We start from the raw sequence: 13,092 nt of genomic DNA, 5'->3' as shown, positions 1-13,092 counted from the left end.
AATTAGTTTATTTTCTACTATATTCAGGTATTTTAATATCTTTTGTACTTGTTACACTGAGATTGGAAAAATCTCCATGGATAAGCTACATTTCTTTTCAATGGAGGATTATGTTAGTGGAATGATTACTGATTGTGTTGATGTCGATGTTGTTGGGTTCTATATGTTTTGATGCAATGAAAAAGTCATACTTAGCTGGTTGTAGGCCATGCATTGGGTTGGATGAATGTTTTTTAAAATGGGTATGTAGAGGCCAACTACTTGTAGCAGTTTGCAAAGATGAAAATAATCAGATGCTTCCACTTGCTTCGGTTATTGTTGAGATTGAAAATATGCACACTTGGAGGTGGTTTGTCAACCTTTTAAAGGGTAATCTTCAGCTTGGAGATGGTACAAATCTGACCATTGTAACAGACGTGCAAAAGGTAAGCACTTGTAGTTTATTGTTATTTTTCTACTGCTATTTCACTTAAAACTAAATACCATTATTTATTTTTTAAGGGCTTGAGAATGTTATAATAGATCTACTTCCGAATTCTGAGCATAAGATGTGTGCAAGACACATCCTAGCTAACTGGTCTAAGAAATGGAGGGGCATAGAGAGAAGGAACTGTTTCTAGAGGTGTACAAGGTCTATCTATGAGTGGTAGTTGAAGAAAAATCTGGATGAAATGAAGAAATTGGTGAATAAGATAGTTGATGAACTGTTGTACTATAACATTGAAAGATGGAGCAAGGTGTATTTCAACACAGTCTGCAAGTGTGATAGTGTTGATAATAATATGACAGAATATTTCAATGCTTGGATTTTGGCAGCAAGGCAAAAGATTATAGTGACAATGCTTGAAGAAATAAGGGCGGAGACGATGAACATAATAGGTCAGCTCAGGCAGTTTGGAAACACTTGGATTACTGATTTTTCACCAATGACCATGAAAATCTTGAAAGAGAACATAGAAAGGTCAATGAAATGCAACATTTTCTGGAATGGTGAGTTTGGATTTGAAGTGAAACAAGGATCAGGTGCAAGTTAAGTGAAACATCTGGTGAACATCAACAAGCAAACATGCACCTGCAGAGCTTGGATGTTAAAAGACATACCATGTGCTCATGTAGTTGCTGCCCTGCATTATAAAAATCTAGAGTATTTAAACTAAATTTCTCACTAGTACAATAATGCCACTTACATGAAAACATACAATTACTTTCTTCAGTCTGTCTTGGGTATGAATATGTGGCCAGAGTCACAAAACCCAAATGTTATACCACCTCATGTCAAGAAGATGCAGGCAGACCAAAGAAGGTTAGAAGAAAAGAGCCAGGTGAAAATAAGACAGGAAAATTGTCCAAAAGTGGTGTGGAAATGACATGTAGCAATTGTCATAACAAGGGTCATAACAAGAGAGGGTGTCATAAAGCTGCTAGAAGTAATATTGTTGTTACTTCAGCAAGTTTTGCGTCTGCAAGTGTTGGTAGTTCAAAAGCCACCAAAGCAAAGTACTGGAAGAGGAAGGGGTAGGCCAAAAGGTTCTAAAGAAAAGGTGAAGTTCTTCCTTTTAATATCTTCTTTCTCTTTTTTAAATAATTATCAGATTCTTACTTTTAATTGGTTGATGTAGGATGTTGGTACTAGCACTGATGTAAGAACATAATATAACAGGCCAAGGATGGTTGAGATGAGAGTTTTACACACTCAAAGTGGCTTCAAATTTAAAATGTAAGTTCTAACACAACCTCTCATATTTAGGTGAATTCATTGTCTAATTTTCTATTGGATTTTGGCAGCCTGGAATGTCCTCTACAAACTTTAAAAATGTGAGATCTTCAGCAGAAGTAACTGGAGATCTAGGCCATCAACCAACATGGGGTGTTAAATGGAAAGGTAAAGAAGCTATGACATCAAGGCAGCTTCAACAATTGAGAGGCAAGAAACTCATTCAAACAAGGTCTAGGGCTGCTAAGTTGAGCAAGGAAAGCACCACTGCAAAATAACCCAATTGATCAAGCTATTGTTTTTGTTGATGACTGTATTGCAATAGACTGCTTTATGCTAAAATTTTAAGCAGCTATGGACTGCAATTCTGTATTATGATAAGGATTTTTAGGTAGCTATAGACTGCATTTCACATTTTGTTATCTTATGGTGTCTGTTTTACTGCTGCTACAATGACAACAAACAAATATTTTGTTATCTCATTTTGTGACTGTTTATTATGTATGTTTCTTTTAGGTCAATGCGACCAAATGTGTGTTTTAATACAGTTTATGCAACTGCCATATTAAGTCTTTTGTGTGTCTATTGTTGATTGCCAAGTTCTGGGCATACAAAGAAACAAACAGAACACACCTACAACACTTCGCAATGTAAAAACATGACTTCATTAGAAACAACACTTGATTACATTCCGTTGAAAGGTTCATTACATTCAAATAAAAGGTCCATGACAAACATACAAAATAAAACCTACAAGCAACAACTACATACATATTGATATGACAAAATTAGATTCAAAATGTCAACCTCATTGCATCTTCTTTCAATGATATTCCTGGATACCTACAAGCAACAAGTATAATACACATCCCCAATATAATGAACCAAAGTACATTTTTTCTAGCCTTGGACTTAGCCAATTTACTCTTCCACTTCTTTTTCTTCTCTTTAATGTTCTCCATATCAACTTGCAATTTCACCAATTGAGCCTCAATCTTCTTCATCTTCTCCCATTCTGTGGGGTTTCAACCTTTAAAGTTGCCCTCGGCTTGGCAAGATTTTCAAAGCCTTCTAATGCAGTCTCAAGTTCACCCATTTTGTCAAGCAATTTTGGAATAACAAACTTGGACCTAGGATCAATTTCGGAATCCTTCCAAACCCAAAAATCACAAGATCGTGGACCCTAAGATGAATAACAAAAGAAAATGAATCAATGATAATTTTTCACAACTCAATTATTGAAAGAATTTTCACTATCATTTATCCCATAGTATGAACAAACCCAATATCTTCGTCCTAGATTTCGAGCGGTCCAAGCTGTTAACAAAGGCAACACATAGCCATGGTTGCGTCGAATTTCTCCACTTGACTCATTTTCTTCCTCTTTCGTGCAAAGCCTTGTCAAATTCAAGCCTTTTGAAGGCGTTGCAACAACTACAACACAAACAGACAATGACAAAGTCAGATAATTTGCCTTTGCTTTCAAAGATCAGATAATTGAATTTTAGGAGAAAGACATAACAATAATAAAAGAAAGAAATTAGGATTCTTAAAAAGGAGAAAGATTAACCTTTGTTTTCAAAGATTAAAACTTCAAAGGGCAATTTGATGCAATTTCAGCAGAATTTAGAAGAAGAAGAAATTAAGGTTCTTCAATTGGGTTTGGTAAAATATTGGGGAAGAAGGGATTTTACCGTTGGTTAGGGGTTATATTGACGTTATTTTTTTTTGGGTGTTTTCAACGATTAAAAGAGAGCAAGGACGCGTTCAATTCGGTTGTCTAAGACGTGCGGTTGGCCAGGGTTTAGTAGGGAGTAAATAAATACAATTATTTTAACAATAGTGAGGTGTTAGGACACCCGTAAAGTTTAGGTATCTAAATATTTTTCCAGGACAAATCGAATGGGGTCTTTATGTATTTTCTCAAAGATTTACTCAATAGTTAATACTGTTTAAGTAGATAAATAATTTTAAATATTTGTTATAAAAGACTATATTCAAGTTTTCATCTCAAATTAGGTAAAATATGAAAATTAAATTGAAAGTACTTATTCTTTCAAATGATTTAAATATATTAAAGCCAATAAATATAGATATTGTCACCGCAAAACTCATCATATGTTAAAAAATTATACTAAAAATATAAACAAATTCGTAAATATTAGGGGAATTACATTTGGAATAGCTAAATATTAAGTTAAATTAGTACGGTTATTTTAGTGTATATCATAAAGAAGAGCAGTATTTTTGGCTAAATCAATATAATACCTGAGACCGCTTGATTTTTGCCCAAGTGACCTTTTTGATTTTTATTTCTTATTCAAAAGACTACAGAGGGATTCTTTACAACAAAGAGAAGGGAGAGCGTTGGCTAATGCCTTCAAACTTTGGCAGGATCGCTTCCAATGTACTTTAGGAAATAAGTTACAAGAACTCCAGTCCTGGCCTAGTTGATAGTAAACCTTAAACCACGTTCCTTCTCACAACCCTTTCATGCCTAATCACACTTTAACGGGTTAATTGAGGACCACCGATGAAGTTGCCTTAACCAAGGCTTATTAACAACTGTCTGGGCTATATAGTTCCAACCTTCAGCACCATTGGGATGACTCAATTGTTGCTTAATAGCAAATCATGTTTTGTGTGTGTGTGTGTGTATATATATATATTTGTTAAAAGCATTTTTAGCAAGAGAAAAATTAAAAAGAATATATGCTCTATTCAAAAAAAATTCTTTCTTCTAAAAGCTTAGTCAAATTATTTAACTTGAAAAAACAAATAAAATACGTAAAAAAAGAGACTGTGTATACGGTCAAAATCATATGCCTCCAATTTTGTAGGCTCGAGAAATAGCATCGAGGGCAAAATCTCGATATAGACCAAGCTTGGGCTTGAAGGTATAATAAGGGGCTCGAAGACCTAAGTGCTCGAGGAACGTCGGAGACAAGTACGACCAACTCCGAGACAATACCGTTATGAGTTTGTTACAGAAGGACAAGATTCCGCCACGTCCCCAAGATCATAGCGTAAATCCCGGAATAGATTTGTACGAATTAGTACGAATCCGTACTAGGTGGTTATACAGCTGTCCCAATAAGATTCCTAACTGTAAATAGAAATGTACCTTATTTAGGGTTCCCCTATTATATAAAAGGGACCCCTATCATCTGTAAAGATCATCTAATCATTGACAAAAAATATACTCTCTTGCTTTTCTCGCTCATTGTTCATCAGAATTGTCCTTTAGCTTTATTATTTTTGCTTTATTGTTCTTGACCAATCTCGAGGTCACTTGGGCTCGAGGTCGAGGCTGGATTATCTATTGGTTTGGTCGTACTTATTTCGTTCATCTATACTTCAAATTTCTTGATTATTAATTAGTATTGAACTAAATCACGCATCTTTAAAATCACAAATCAAATTTAATTGTTACTCATATTTTTGAGGTAAACAGTTTGGCGTCCACCGTGGGGCTAAATATAATAATAATTATTTAATTATTGATTCTCATAACACATGTTATTTTCACACTTATTCTTGTCAAAGATTGTTTGATTTCAGGATAAAACATGTCAAACTCACAGAATGCACCCGTACACGGTGATGACAGTCTTGGGTTCCACAGAGAAAATGATAACTTAATTTCTTAAGGGGTCGATGTACCACCGATAAACCCTGAGGAAGTGCCAAATGTGGAACCAGTGGATGTTAGTTCACACATTACTTTGAATGCAGATCTAGGTGCAGACCCCGAAGCAAGTGTACTTAGGGAAGTCAGATTTGGTGGCCAAAGAACAAAGTTTGTAGGAGATGGGGGAATCGGACTCCAAGTAATATTCGAGATGCTACAGGCTCAACATATTGCCATCACTCAACTTCAAAGTCAGAACAAAACTCCAAGTATAGTCGAGCTAGAAAACACTCGATGTACTGAGCGGTGCCAAAGAGATCAAACTGTAACGGCTTGGAGACTGACCCTACAATTATGAGGATGCTCGAAGAACTCACCAAGAGGATCGAGTCTGGGGAAAAGAAGATTGAGGACAATGAAAAAAAGGTGGAGACTTATAACTCCTGTGTTGATCAAATATCGGGGGCACCCCCAGTCTTGAAAGGTTTGGATGCCAAAAAGTTCATACAAAAGTCGTTCCCTCTGAGTGCGGCTTTGATGCCCATCCCCGAAAAGTTTCGTATGTACGATATACCAAAATACAATGGAACAAGCGATCCTAACGAGCATATTACTTCATACACTTGCAGGATCAAAGAGAATGACTTAAATGACGGCGAGATCGAATCAGTATTGTTGAAATTATTTGGGGAAACATTGTCGGACGGAGCCATGATTTGGTACCACAACTTGCCCCCGAACTCTATCGATTTGTTTGCTATATTAACAGACGCCTTCATGAAAGCACATGTCGGGGCTATAAAGGTGACAATGAGGAAATCAGAAGTTTTTAAGATAAAACAGATGAACGACGAGATGTTAAGGGAGTTCGTGTCCAGGTTTCAAATGGAGCGAATGGAACTACCACCAGTCTTGGATGATTGGGCAATACAAGATTTTATCCAGGGTTTGAATGAACGGAGTTTGATCGCGTCTTGATAATTAAAGCAAAATCTGATCGAGTATCCAACTATGACGTGGTCGGATGTGCATAACCGTTATCAATCGAAGATCAGGGTCGAGGATGACTAGTTGGGAGCCCCATCGGGCTCAATTCATCCTAATAGATTGGCAGCTAAGCCCTCGAGGGATACAAACATGGAATCAAGATCGAACAAGGAACAATATCAGCCATATGTTGATCGAAGAAACAACGGTTTGGGTCGTAACGCCGCTCAGAACGATCAGAGAAATGATCGAGGTCAAAGCTCTCGGGGACTCATGAGCAGGAATGGGTTAGATAAGCATACTGACCCCGCAGAGGCACCTCGATTGTCAGAGTATAATTTCAGCGTAGATGCATCAGAGATTGTGTTAGCTATTGGAAGAATAAAAGACACCAGGTGGCCTAAGCCTATACAATCTAATCCTTCTCAAAGAAATCCAAACTTGATGTGTAAGTATCATGACACACATGGCCATAGAACCGAGGAATTCAGGCAGCTAAGGGAGAAGGTAGCTCGGTTTTTCAACGAGGGTCACCTTCGAGAATTTCTCAATGATCAAGCTAAGAACCACTTCAGGAAGAGAGATATAAGAAGAAAAAACGAGCAGGAAGAACCACAACATGTAATCCACATGATCGTTGGCGGTGTCAATGTCCCACAAGGACCTGTATTCAAACGCACCAAGGTGTCGATCACCAGAGAACAGACTCGGAGCTATGTGCTCGAGGATGTCCTATCATTCTATGACGAGGAAGCAGAAGACATATCTCAGCCACACAATGATGCCTGGTAACTTCTATTCTCTTAAATAAAATTCAAGTTAAACGTGTTCTAGTGGATCCAGGTAGCTCAGCAAACATAATCAGATCGAGGGTCGTAGAACAACTCGGCCTACAGGATCAGATTGTACCTGCATCCTGGGTCCTAAATGGCTTTAACATAGTGAGCATAATAACGAAGGGGGAGATAATCCTACTAGTGAACGTGGCCGGGACCATCCAAGATATAAAACTCTATGTCATCGAAGGTGACATGAGGTATAATGCACTTTTTGGGAGGCCATGGATCCACAACATAAGAGCAGTACCTTCAACCCTTCATCAGATGATGAAATTCCCAATAATAGATGGTGTGAAAACGGTCAATAGAAAACAACATGCTGCAAAAGAAATGTTTGTAGTCGAGGAGGTGACTCCGACACCAATGCCTTCAACCTCGGAAAAATCGAGGGCCAAAGATAAGTAAGCGGCCAAATTTCAATCACTGATCCCAGCCCCAATCGAGTCGGAGGAACAAATAATCGAAGAAGAAGAAGAGGATATCCTTACTCCTCGAACCTTCATTATTCCCGAAGAGTCGGACGCAACCAAATCAACGGTCGAGGAACTGGAACAGGTCATACTGATCGAGCACATGCCCGAGAAAAAGGTATACCTGGGAACGGGGTTAACCACCGAACTCAGGAAAAAATTCATTCAATTTCTTATCGATAATATGGATTGTTTTGCGTGGTCCAATTTAGATATGACAGGTATCCCACCAGAAATAACAACACACCGGCTAAGCATCGACCCAGGTTCAAATCGGTGAAGCAAAAGAGAAGGCCTCGGTCCAAAGTGAAGCATGCATTCATAAAGGATAAGGTAGCCAAACTCCTTAAAATAGGGTCTATTCGGGAAGTAAAATACCCCGAGTGGTTAGCCAATGTGGTCGTAGTTTCTAAAAAGGGAAACAAACTTAGAATGTACGTAGATTATAAAGATTTAAACAAGGCATTCCCTAAAGACTCTTTTCCATTGCCTAACATCGATTGCATGATCGATGCCACGGCTGGCCACGAGATCCTAACTTTTCTCGATGCCTACTCAGGTACAATAAATTCAGATGAACCCGGAGGATCAGGAAAAGACCTCGTTTATCACCAAGTTTGCACTTATTATTACAACGTAATGCCATACCAATGTCTCGTTAACAAAATGTTCGAGGAAGAGATAGGTAAATCGATGGAAGTTTACGGGGACTTAGTTCTACGGAAAGTCACCCTCAATACTCGAGACCCAAATGAAGGGAAACCAACCCCGAATTAGGAAGGATCGTACCGAGTCATTAGAGTTGTCGGTAAAGGATCTTACAAACTTAGCATAATGGAAGGCAAACAACTGCCAAACAATTGGAATGTATCACTACTCAAACAATACTATTGTTAAAGTATGCCTTTCTCCTTTTGTCCATTTGAATTTAAAACTAATCCATTGCAGGTGACTGATGGAAGATATCAAGACACTTTTCTACACGAAGGCCTTAGGTTTTAAAGCACGTGTTGCACTCTTTTTCCCTTAGATCGGATTTTGTCCCAAATGGGTTTTACCAGCGAGGTTTTAACGAGGCAACAAATATGTGCTACCTAAGGAGAACTCAACAGTATCGAAGGCTTGTTTTCATTCAACCTCGAATACCGGGGGGCATCACCCTCGGAGGATATATTTTCGAGGAAAATACTTCACGCCAAAGAGGGCCTCGATAGGAGAACTTTATAATGGGCCAAACGGTTAGATGAACTGTGTCCATATAAAATAATCGAGCCTTGAAGGCAAAACATGTATGCATATATCAATTATTCAAAGAAGTATTTTTTCTATATCAAAACACTTTTTGTCTCAAAGAAGTCTACTATTATACGAGTTCTACACTTATAATTCCATGAGAAACGACCCAAAAGCCAGAACACAAATACACCCCGAATACTCGGGGACTATCATTGATAGTCTACATATCCTAGTCATCGAAAACTCGAATTCATAAGACTTCAAAGAGGCATCCCCTAGATATAAAGGCCAAGGCCACCATACTGGGGGACTAACCTTTCGAACAAGTTCGAGAGGTTATAGGGAAACAAGTCCAAGAAACATACCCAAAAGCTACGACCATATTAAAGACTACGGTCATATAAAAAGGCTACGACCGAAATAATACGGCTCAGAGATGTCCGACTTCCACCATAAATTAAAGGCCTTCAAATACTTTGAAAAAAATGGTTAAATCAGGCTACCCTCGGCAAAAGCAAATGATGAAGGGCTTCGATAAAATTAGCCCTCGAATAATTTAAAGGCTTCGATAACATCAGCCTTCGAAAAACCTCAAGAGATATTCAATTATATTTACACAAACAAATTACAATTAAGGTTCCGATCTGTTAAACCTTCGAAAAAACCAACGGGTAAAAAAACCACATGCTAAGGCATAGAAAAATTTTCACTAAGTCTTTTAGCCAAAAAGAGGAAAAAAATATAGCCGCTTTAGAGGTCAAATTGGCCCAACCTAAAAGCGCCTAAGGACCGATATAAAAGAGCCTAAGGGCCAAAACATATAGGGTTCGAGACCTTGCTCTCACTCAACTCGGACTCAAGAGTCCCATCATCCCGAGCTCGTGTCAAATCAACTTAAGCTTAGCTCAAGGATTAAAAAAAACATTAAGAGGTATTCTATTATAAAGATTGCCCATTGATCAATAAAAAAGCTAAGGGTTTATTATATTCTGAGTCCAAGCCACTATTCAGACTAATCATTAGAATTATAGCATCAAAATTCTTCACAAATGAAGACGAAATGGAATTCAATACAAATCGAAAATGAAGCAAAAAGATTCTTTATATTTATAAGAGATGTTTACAAAAGATATTTACAAAACCCACGAGGGACCCTTGCACAAAAACACAAAAACAAAATAAAGGAACCTAATCTACTTCGGGACCATATCTCCGAGAACTACATCTCTGGAAGCCACATCCTCGGGAGCTGCATCTTCGGGAACCTCCTCCTCGGGGACTTCATCTCCATCTCCTCCGCTCTCGGAGCCACTAGCAGAATCCTCGTCATCAGAGAGCAAAACGACAACCTCTTCCTCCAAAGTCTTTGCTTTTTCAATGTCGGCTGAGAGGTTGAAGCCACGTGCTGCACCTCCTCGAGGATTTCTTTTCGGGATTGTCGCCTGGCATGGTCGAGAGCACATGATAACTTAACTTCGGCCGCAACGAAGATCTCCTATTCCCAAGTGTTAGCGACTTCAGCGTCAGCTCGGTACAAAGACACAAATGCCTCTACATCAGATTTGGCCTTTGCAAGCTCAGCAGTAGATTTAGCTTCGAGCTCCTCGATTCTATGGCTCCAGGCCAAGCTTTTTTCCTTTGCGTTTTGAAGCTAGTGTTCGATTGAAGTCAGCTGCTCCTGAAGTGTATCTTTCTCTGAGGTGAGAACATGTGTTGTTTCCACCCTAGGGCTTCAACCTCTTTCATCTTGATCTCCTCTCGAAGCTGCTCCATCAGCTCGCCCTTCTTCTAAGCATGCGAAGTTGAAATGTTAGTCTCCAAATCAAGTAAATGCATAACGGACCCTCAAAGGCTATATTACCTTTTCAATAAGCTCGGTTTGTTCTTAACGAGCCTTCGCCAACTCGACTCGGAGATCATTGATCTCTCCCTCTTTTTTGACGTAGAGGATCTTAAGGTTGTCCCTCTTTTCCACGAGCTTCTTGAGTTTGGTTTTGCACCGGGAAAGCTCGGCCCGAGATTTGGCAAATGCTTATCGGTGAAGCGACACGACCTTCTCACAAAGAAAAAGAGTTAGGCTTAGAAAGGTGAAAATTAAATTCGAAGCGTAGTTATGAAGACAAAACTTACTTGTTTGAGAAGTTTTTCGGCCTCATCAAAAATAAACAAGGCATCAGGATCGGGGACATCTTCAATCCCCGCAAGGCACTCCCGAAAATATCACTTCCTTCATGGGTCGTTCCCATATTAGGAGTCCTCATGGCCTAGGCATCTCGGAATTGCCCCTCAGAGCCCTGCGGCGAATCATCTACATTGATTAGCCCAAGTGATTCACTTGGGATGTTATCCTGTCTTTGAAGGGCCTCGAAATTAGGCTCTTCGAGCTCACCCACCAAGTGTCTCCAGGGATGAGGCACACTTTTTCCACCTGATGGCTCGGGGACTTTGCTCGAGCTCCCCTCCGAGATTTCTTCAGTTCGAGAATGAACCGCATCAGCCATATCGATTCAATAGTCTTCTAAGCGTCAGTGCTTCCTCTTTTCCAAACTACCGACAAGCATTTGTCATATTCCCCCTCTTTATCCTCATCTCGAAGGCGTTGGACCATTTCTGAAGACAGGACCGGAGTATCGACCTTAGGCTTTCGAGCCTTGCTTTTCTTTGGCTTCAGGGAATTTACAGGTGGCCCCCTCTTTCTTTTCTTTTCCTTGGAAGGGTTTGGGGATCTCTTCTTCACCGGGCGAGGCGACCGCATAGCAACGATGTCTCCGAGGCTTGCATAAAGATAAAGTAAGTATTTCGCTAAGAAACATAAGTATGCAAACAAGAGAACTCACCATGATTTTTAGCTTCCTATCAAACTTTGGCCAGGTCACGCCAGTTGCACTCTGTGTATGAGGAAGTAAAGGCCAGTTGCTGAACCCAACCTTCGAGGTCTGGGACCGCACCAGGAAACCAAGCAACAGCTACATCATCAGAAAGGGATTAGATCAAGAAAAAGTGGGGAAAGTAGAATATGAAGTCACTATCGATGAATCTGTACTTACGTTTCATGTTCCATTCCTCGGGGAATGGCATCCTCTTAGCATGAATCAGGTTGGAGGTCCTGATTCGGACAAACCGGCTCATCCACCCTCGATCTTTGTCCTCATCAATGCTGGAGAAGAGAGTTTTCGTAGATCAGTATTGTAGCTTTATCAGACAACCTCGATAAAGGCGAGGGTTGTATAGTCTGATCAGGTGGTCGAGGGTAAAAGGCATCCCCTTGACCAAGCTCGAGAAGTATTTAATTAGGTTGACGATGCGCCAGAATGAAGGGTAGAATTGTTGGCAGAAATCAAGAATCAGTGGGTCTATGGGACCCAGAGCTGGATCTGCAGGACCTAACATGAATGGGTAGGTATACACACTTAAGTACCCTGCTTTATGAGTAGTGATGTCCTCGTTAGGGGAAGGGATCACCACATCCTTGTTCTCCCAGTTGCAGTCCCTTTTCACCTGCTCAAGCTCACTTTCGGTTATCAAGCAGATGTATCGGGACATGGGCTCACATCAGCCTGGTGTCGATACAGGTTTATCGATTTTGAAATCGGATGTTAGTTCGCACGGCAGGGGAATACACTTTTCGATACAAGGTGGCACCACCGTTCTACTTCTGGTCGGCTGCGATGATGAAGAGAATTTTTCCTTTTAGGGAATAGTTTTAGATGTTTTAGCCATTATGGTTTGGAAATTCAAGAGAAGAGAAAAAGTTGATGCTGAAGTAAGAACAAATTAAGAGAAAGGTGAACTCAAAGAAGTTGAAGGAGCCAAAGAAATTTTAAGAGTGATTTGAGAAGTAAAGTCTGCAATAATTATGAAGTTGGCCTATTTATAGAGATCACTTAAGAGTTTTGGGAAAGCCAAATAGCTGACCATCAACTGCCTCCAATTAATGGCCTTGGGAAACCGTGCAAACGCGACCTTTCAGTCACTTTAGTCGCTGACGTCACGAGATTGACATCATGATCGAGGCACTATCTGTATACGGTCAAAATCATATGCCTCCGATTTTGTAGGCTCGAGAATTCGCATCGGGGGCAAAAACTCGATATAGACCAAGCTCGAGCTCAAAGGTTGTCACGACCCAAAATCCCAACCCGGTCGTGATGGCACCTCTCGTGAGGACAAGGCCAGCCAATCAACAAAACAGTACATATCTTTATAATTACTTAG

At 39.7% G+C, this 13,092-nt stretch overlaps 1 long non-coding RNA gene across 1 annotated transcript; it reads right to left on the bottom strand.

The window, feature by feature from the left end:
* Positions 1–2,464: 2,464 nt before the first annotated feature.
* Positions 2,465–3,373, bottom strand: LOC104218918 (uncharacterized). Its single transcript, XR_709110.2, has 3 exons — positions 3,285–3,373; positions 2,997–3,148; positions 2,465–2,897 (listed from the first exon to the last, which is right to left on the bottom strand). It is a non-coding gene; the product is annotated as an uncharacterized lncRNA (long non-coding RNA).
* Between the last annotated feature and the right edge of the window lie 9,719 nt (positions 3,374–13,092).

Source organism: Nicotiana sylvestris, chromosome 6, assembly GCF_000393655.2.
Source record: "Nicotiana sylvestris chromosome 6, ASM39365v2, whole genome shotgun sequence".
Lineage (NCBI taxonomy): Eukaryota > Viridiplantae > Streptophyta > Magnoliopsida > Solanales > Solanaceae > Nicotiana > Nicotiana sylvestris.
The sequence above is the reverse complement of the archived record's forward strand: the minus strand, read 5'-3'. Positions and strand labels throughout refer to the sequence as shown.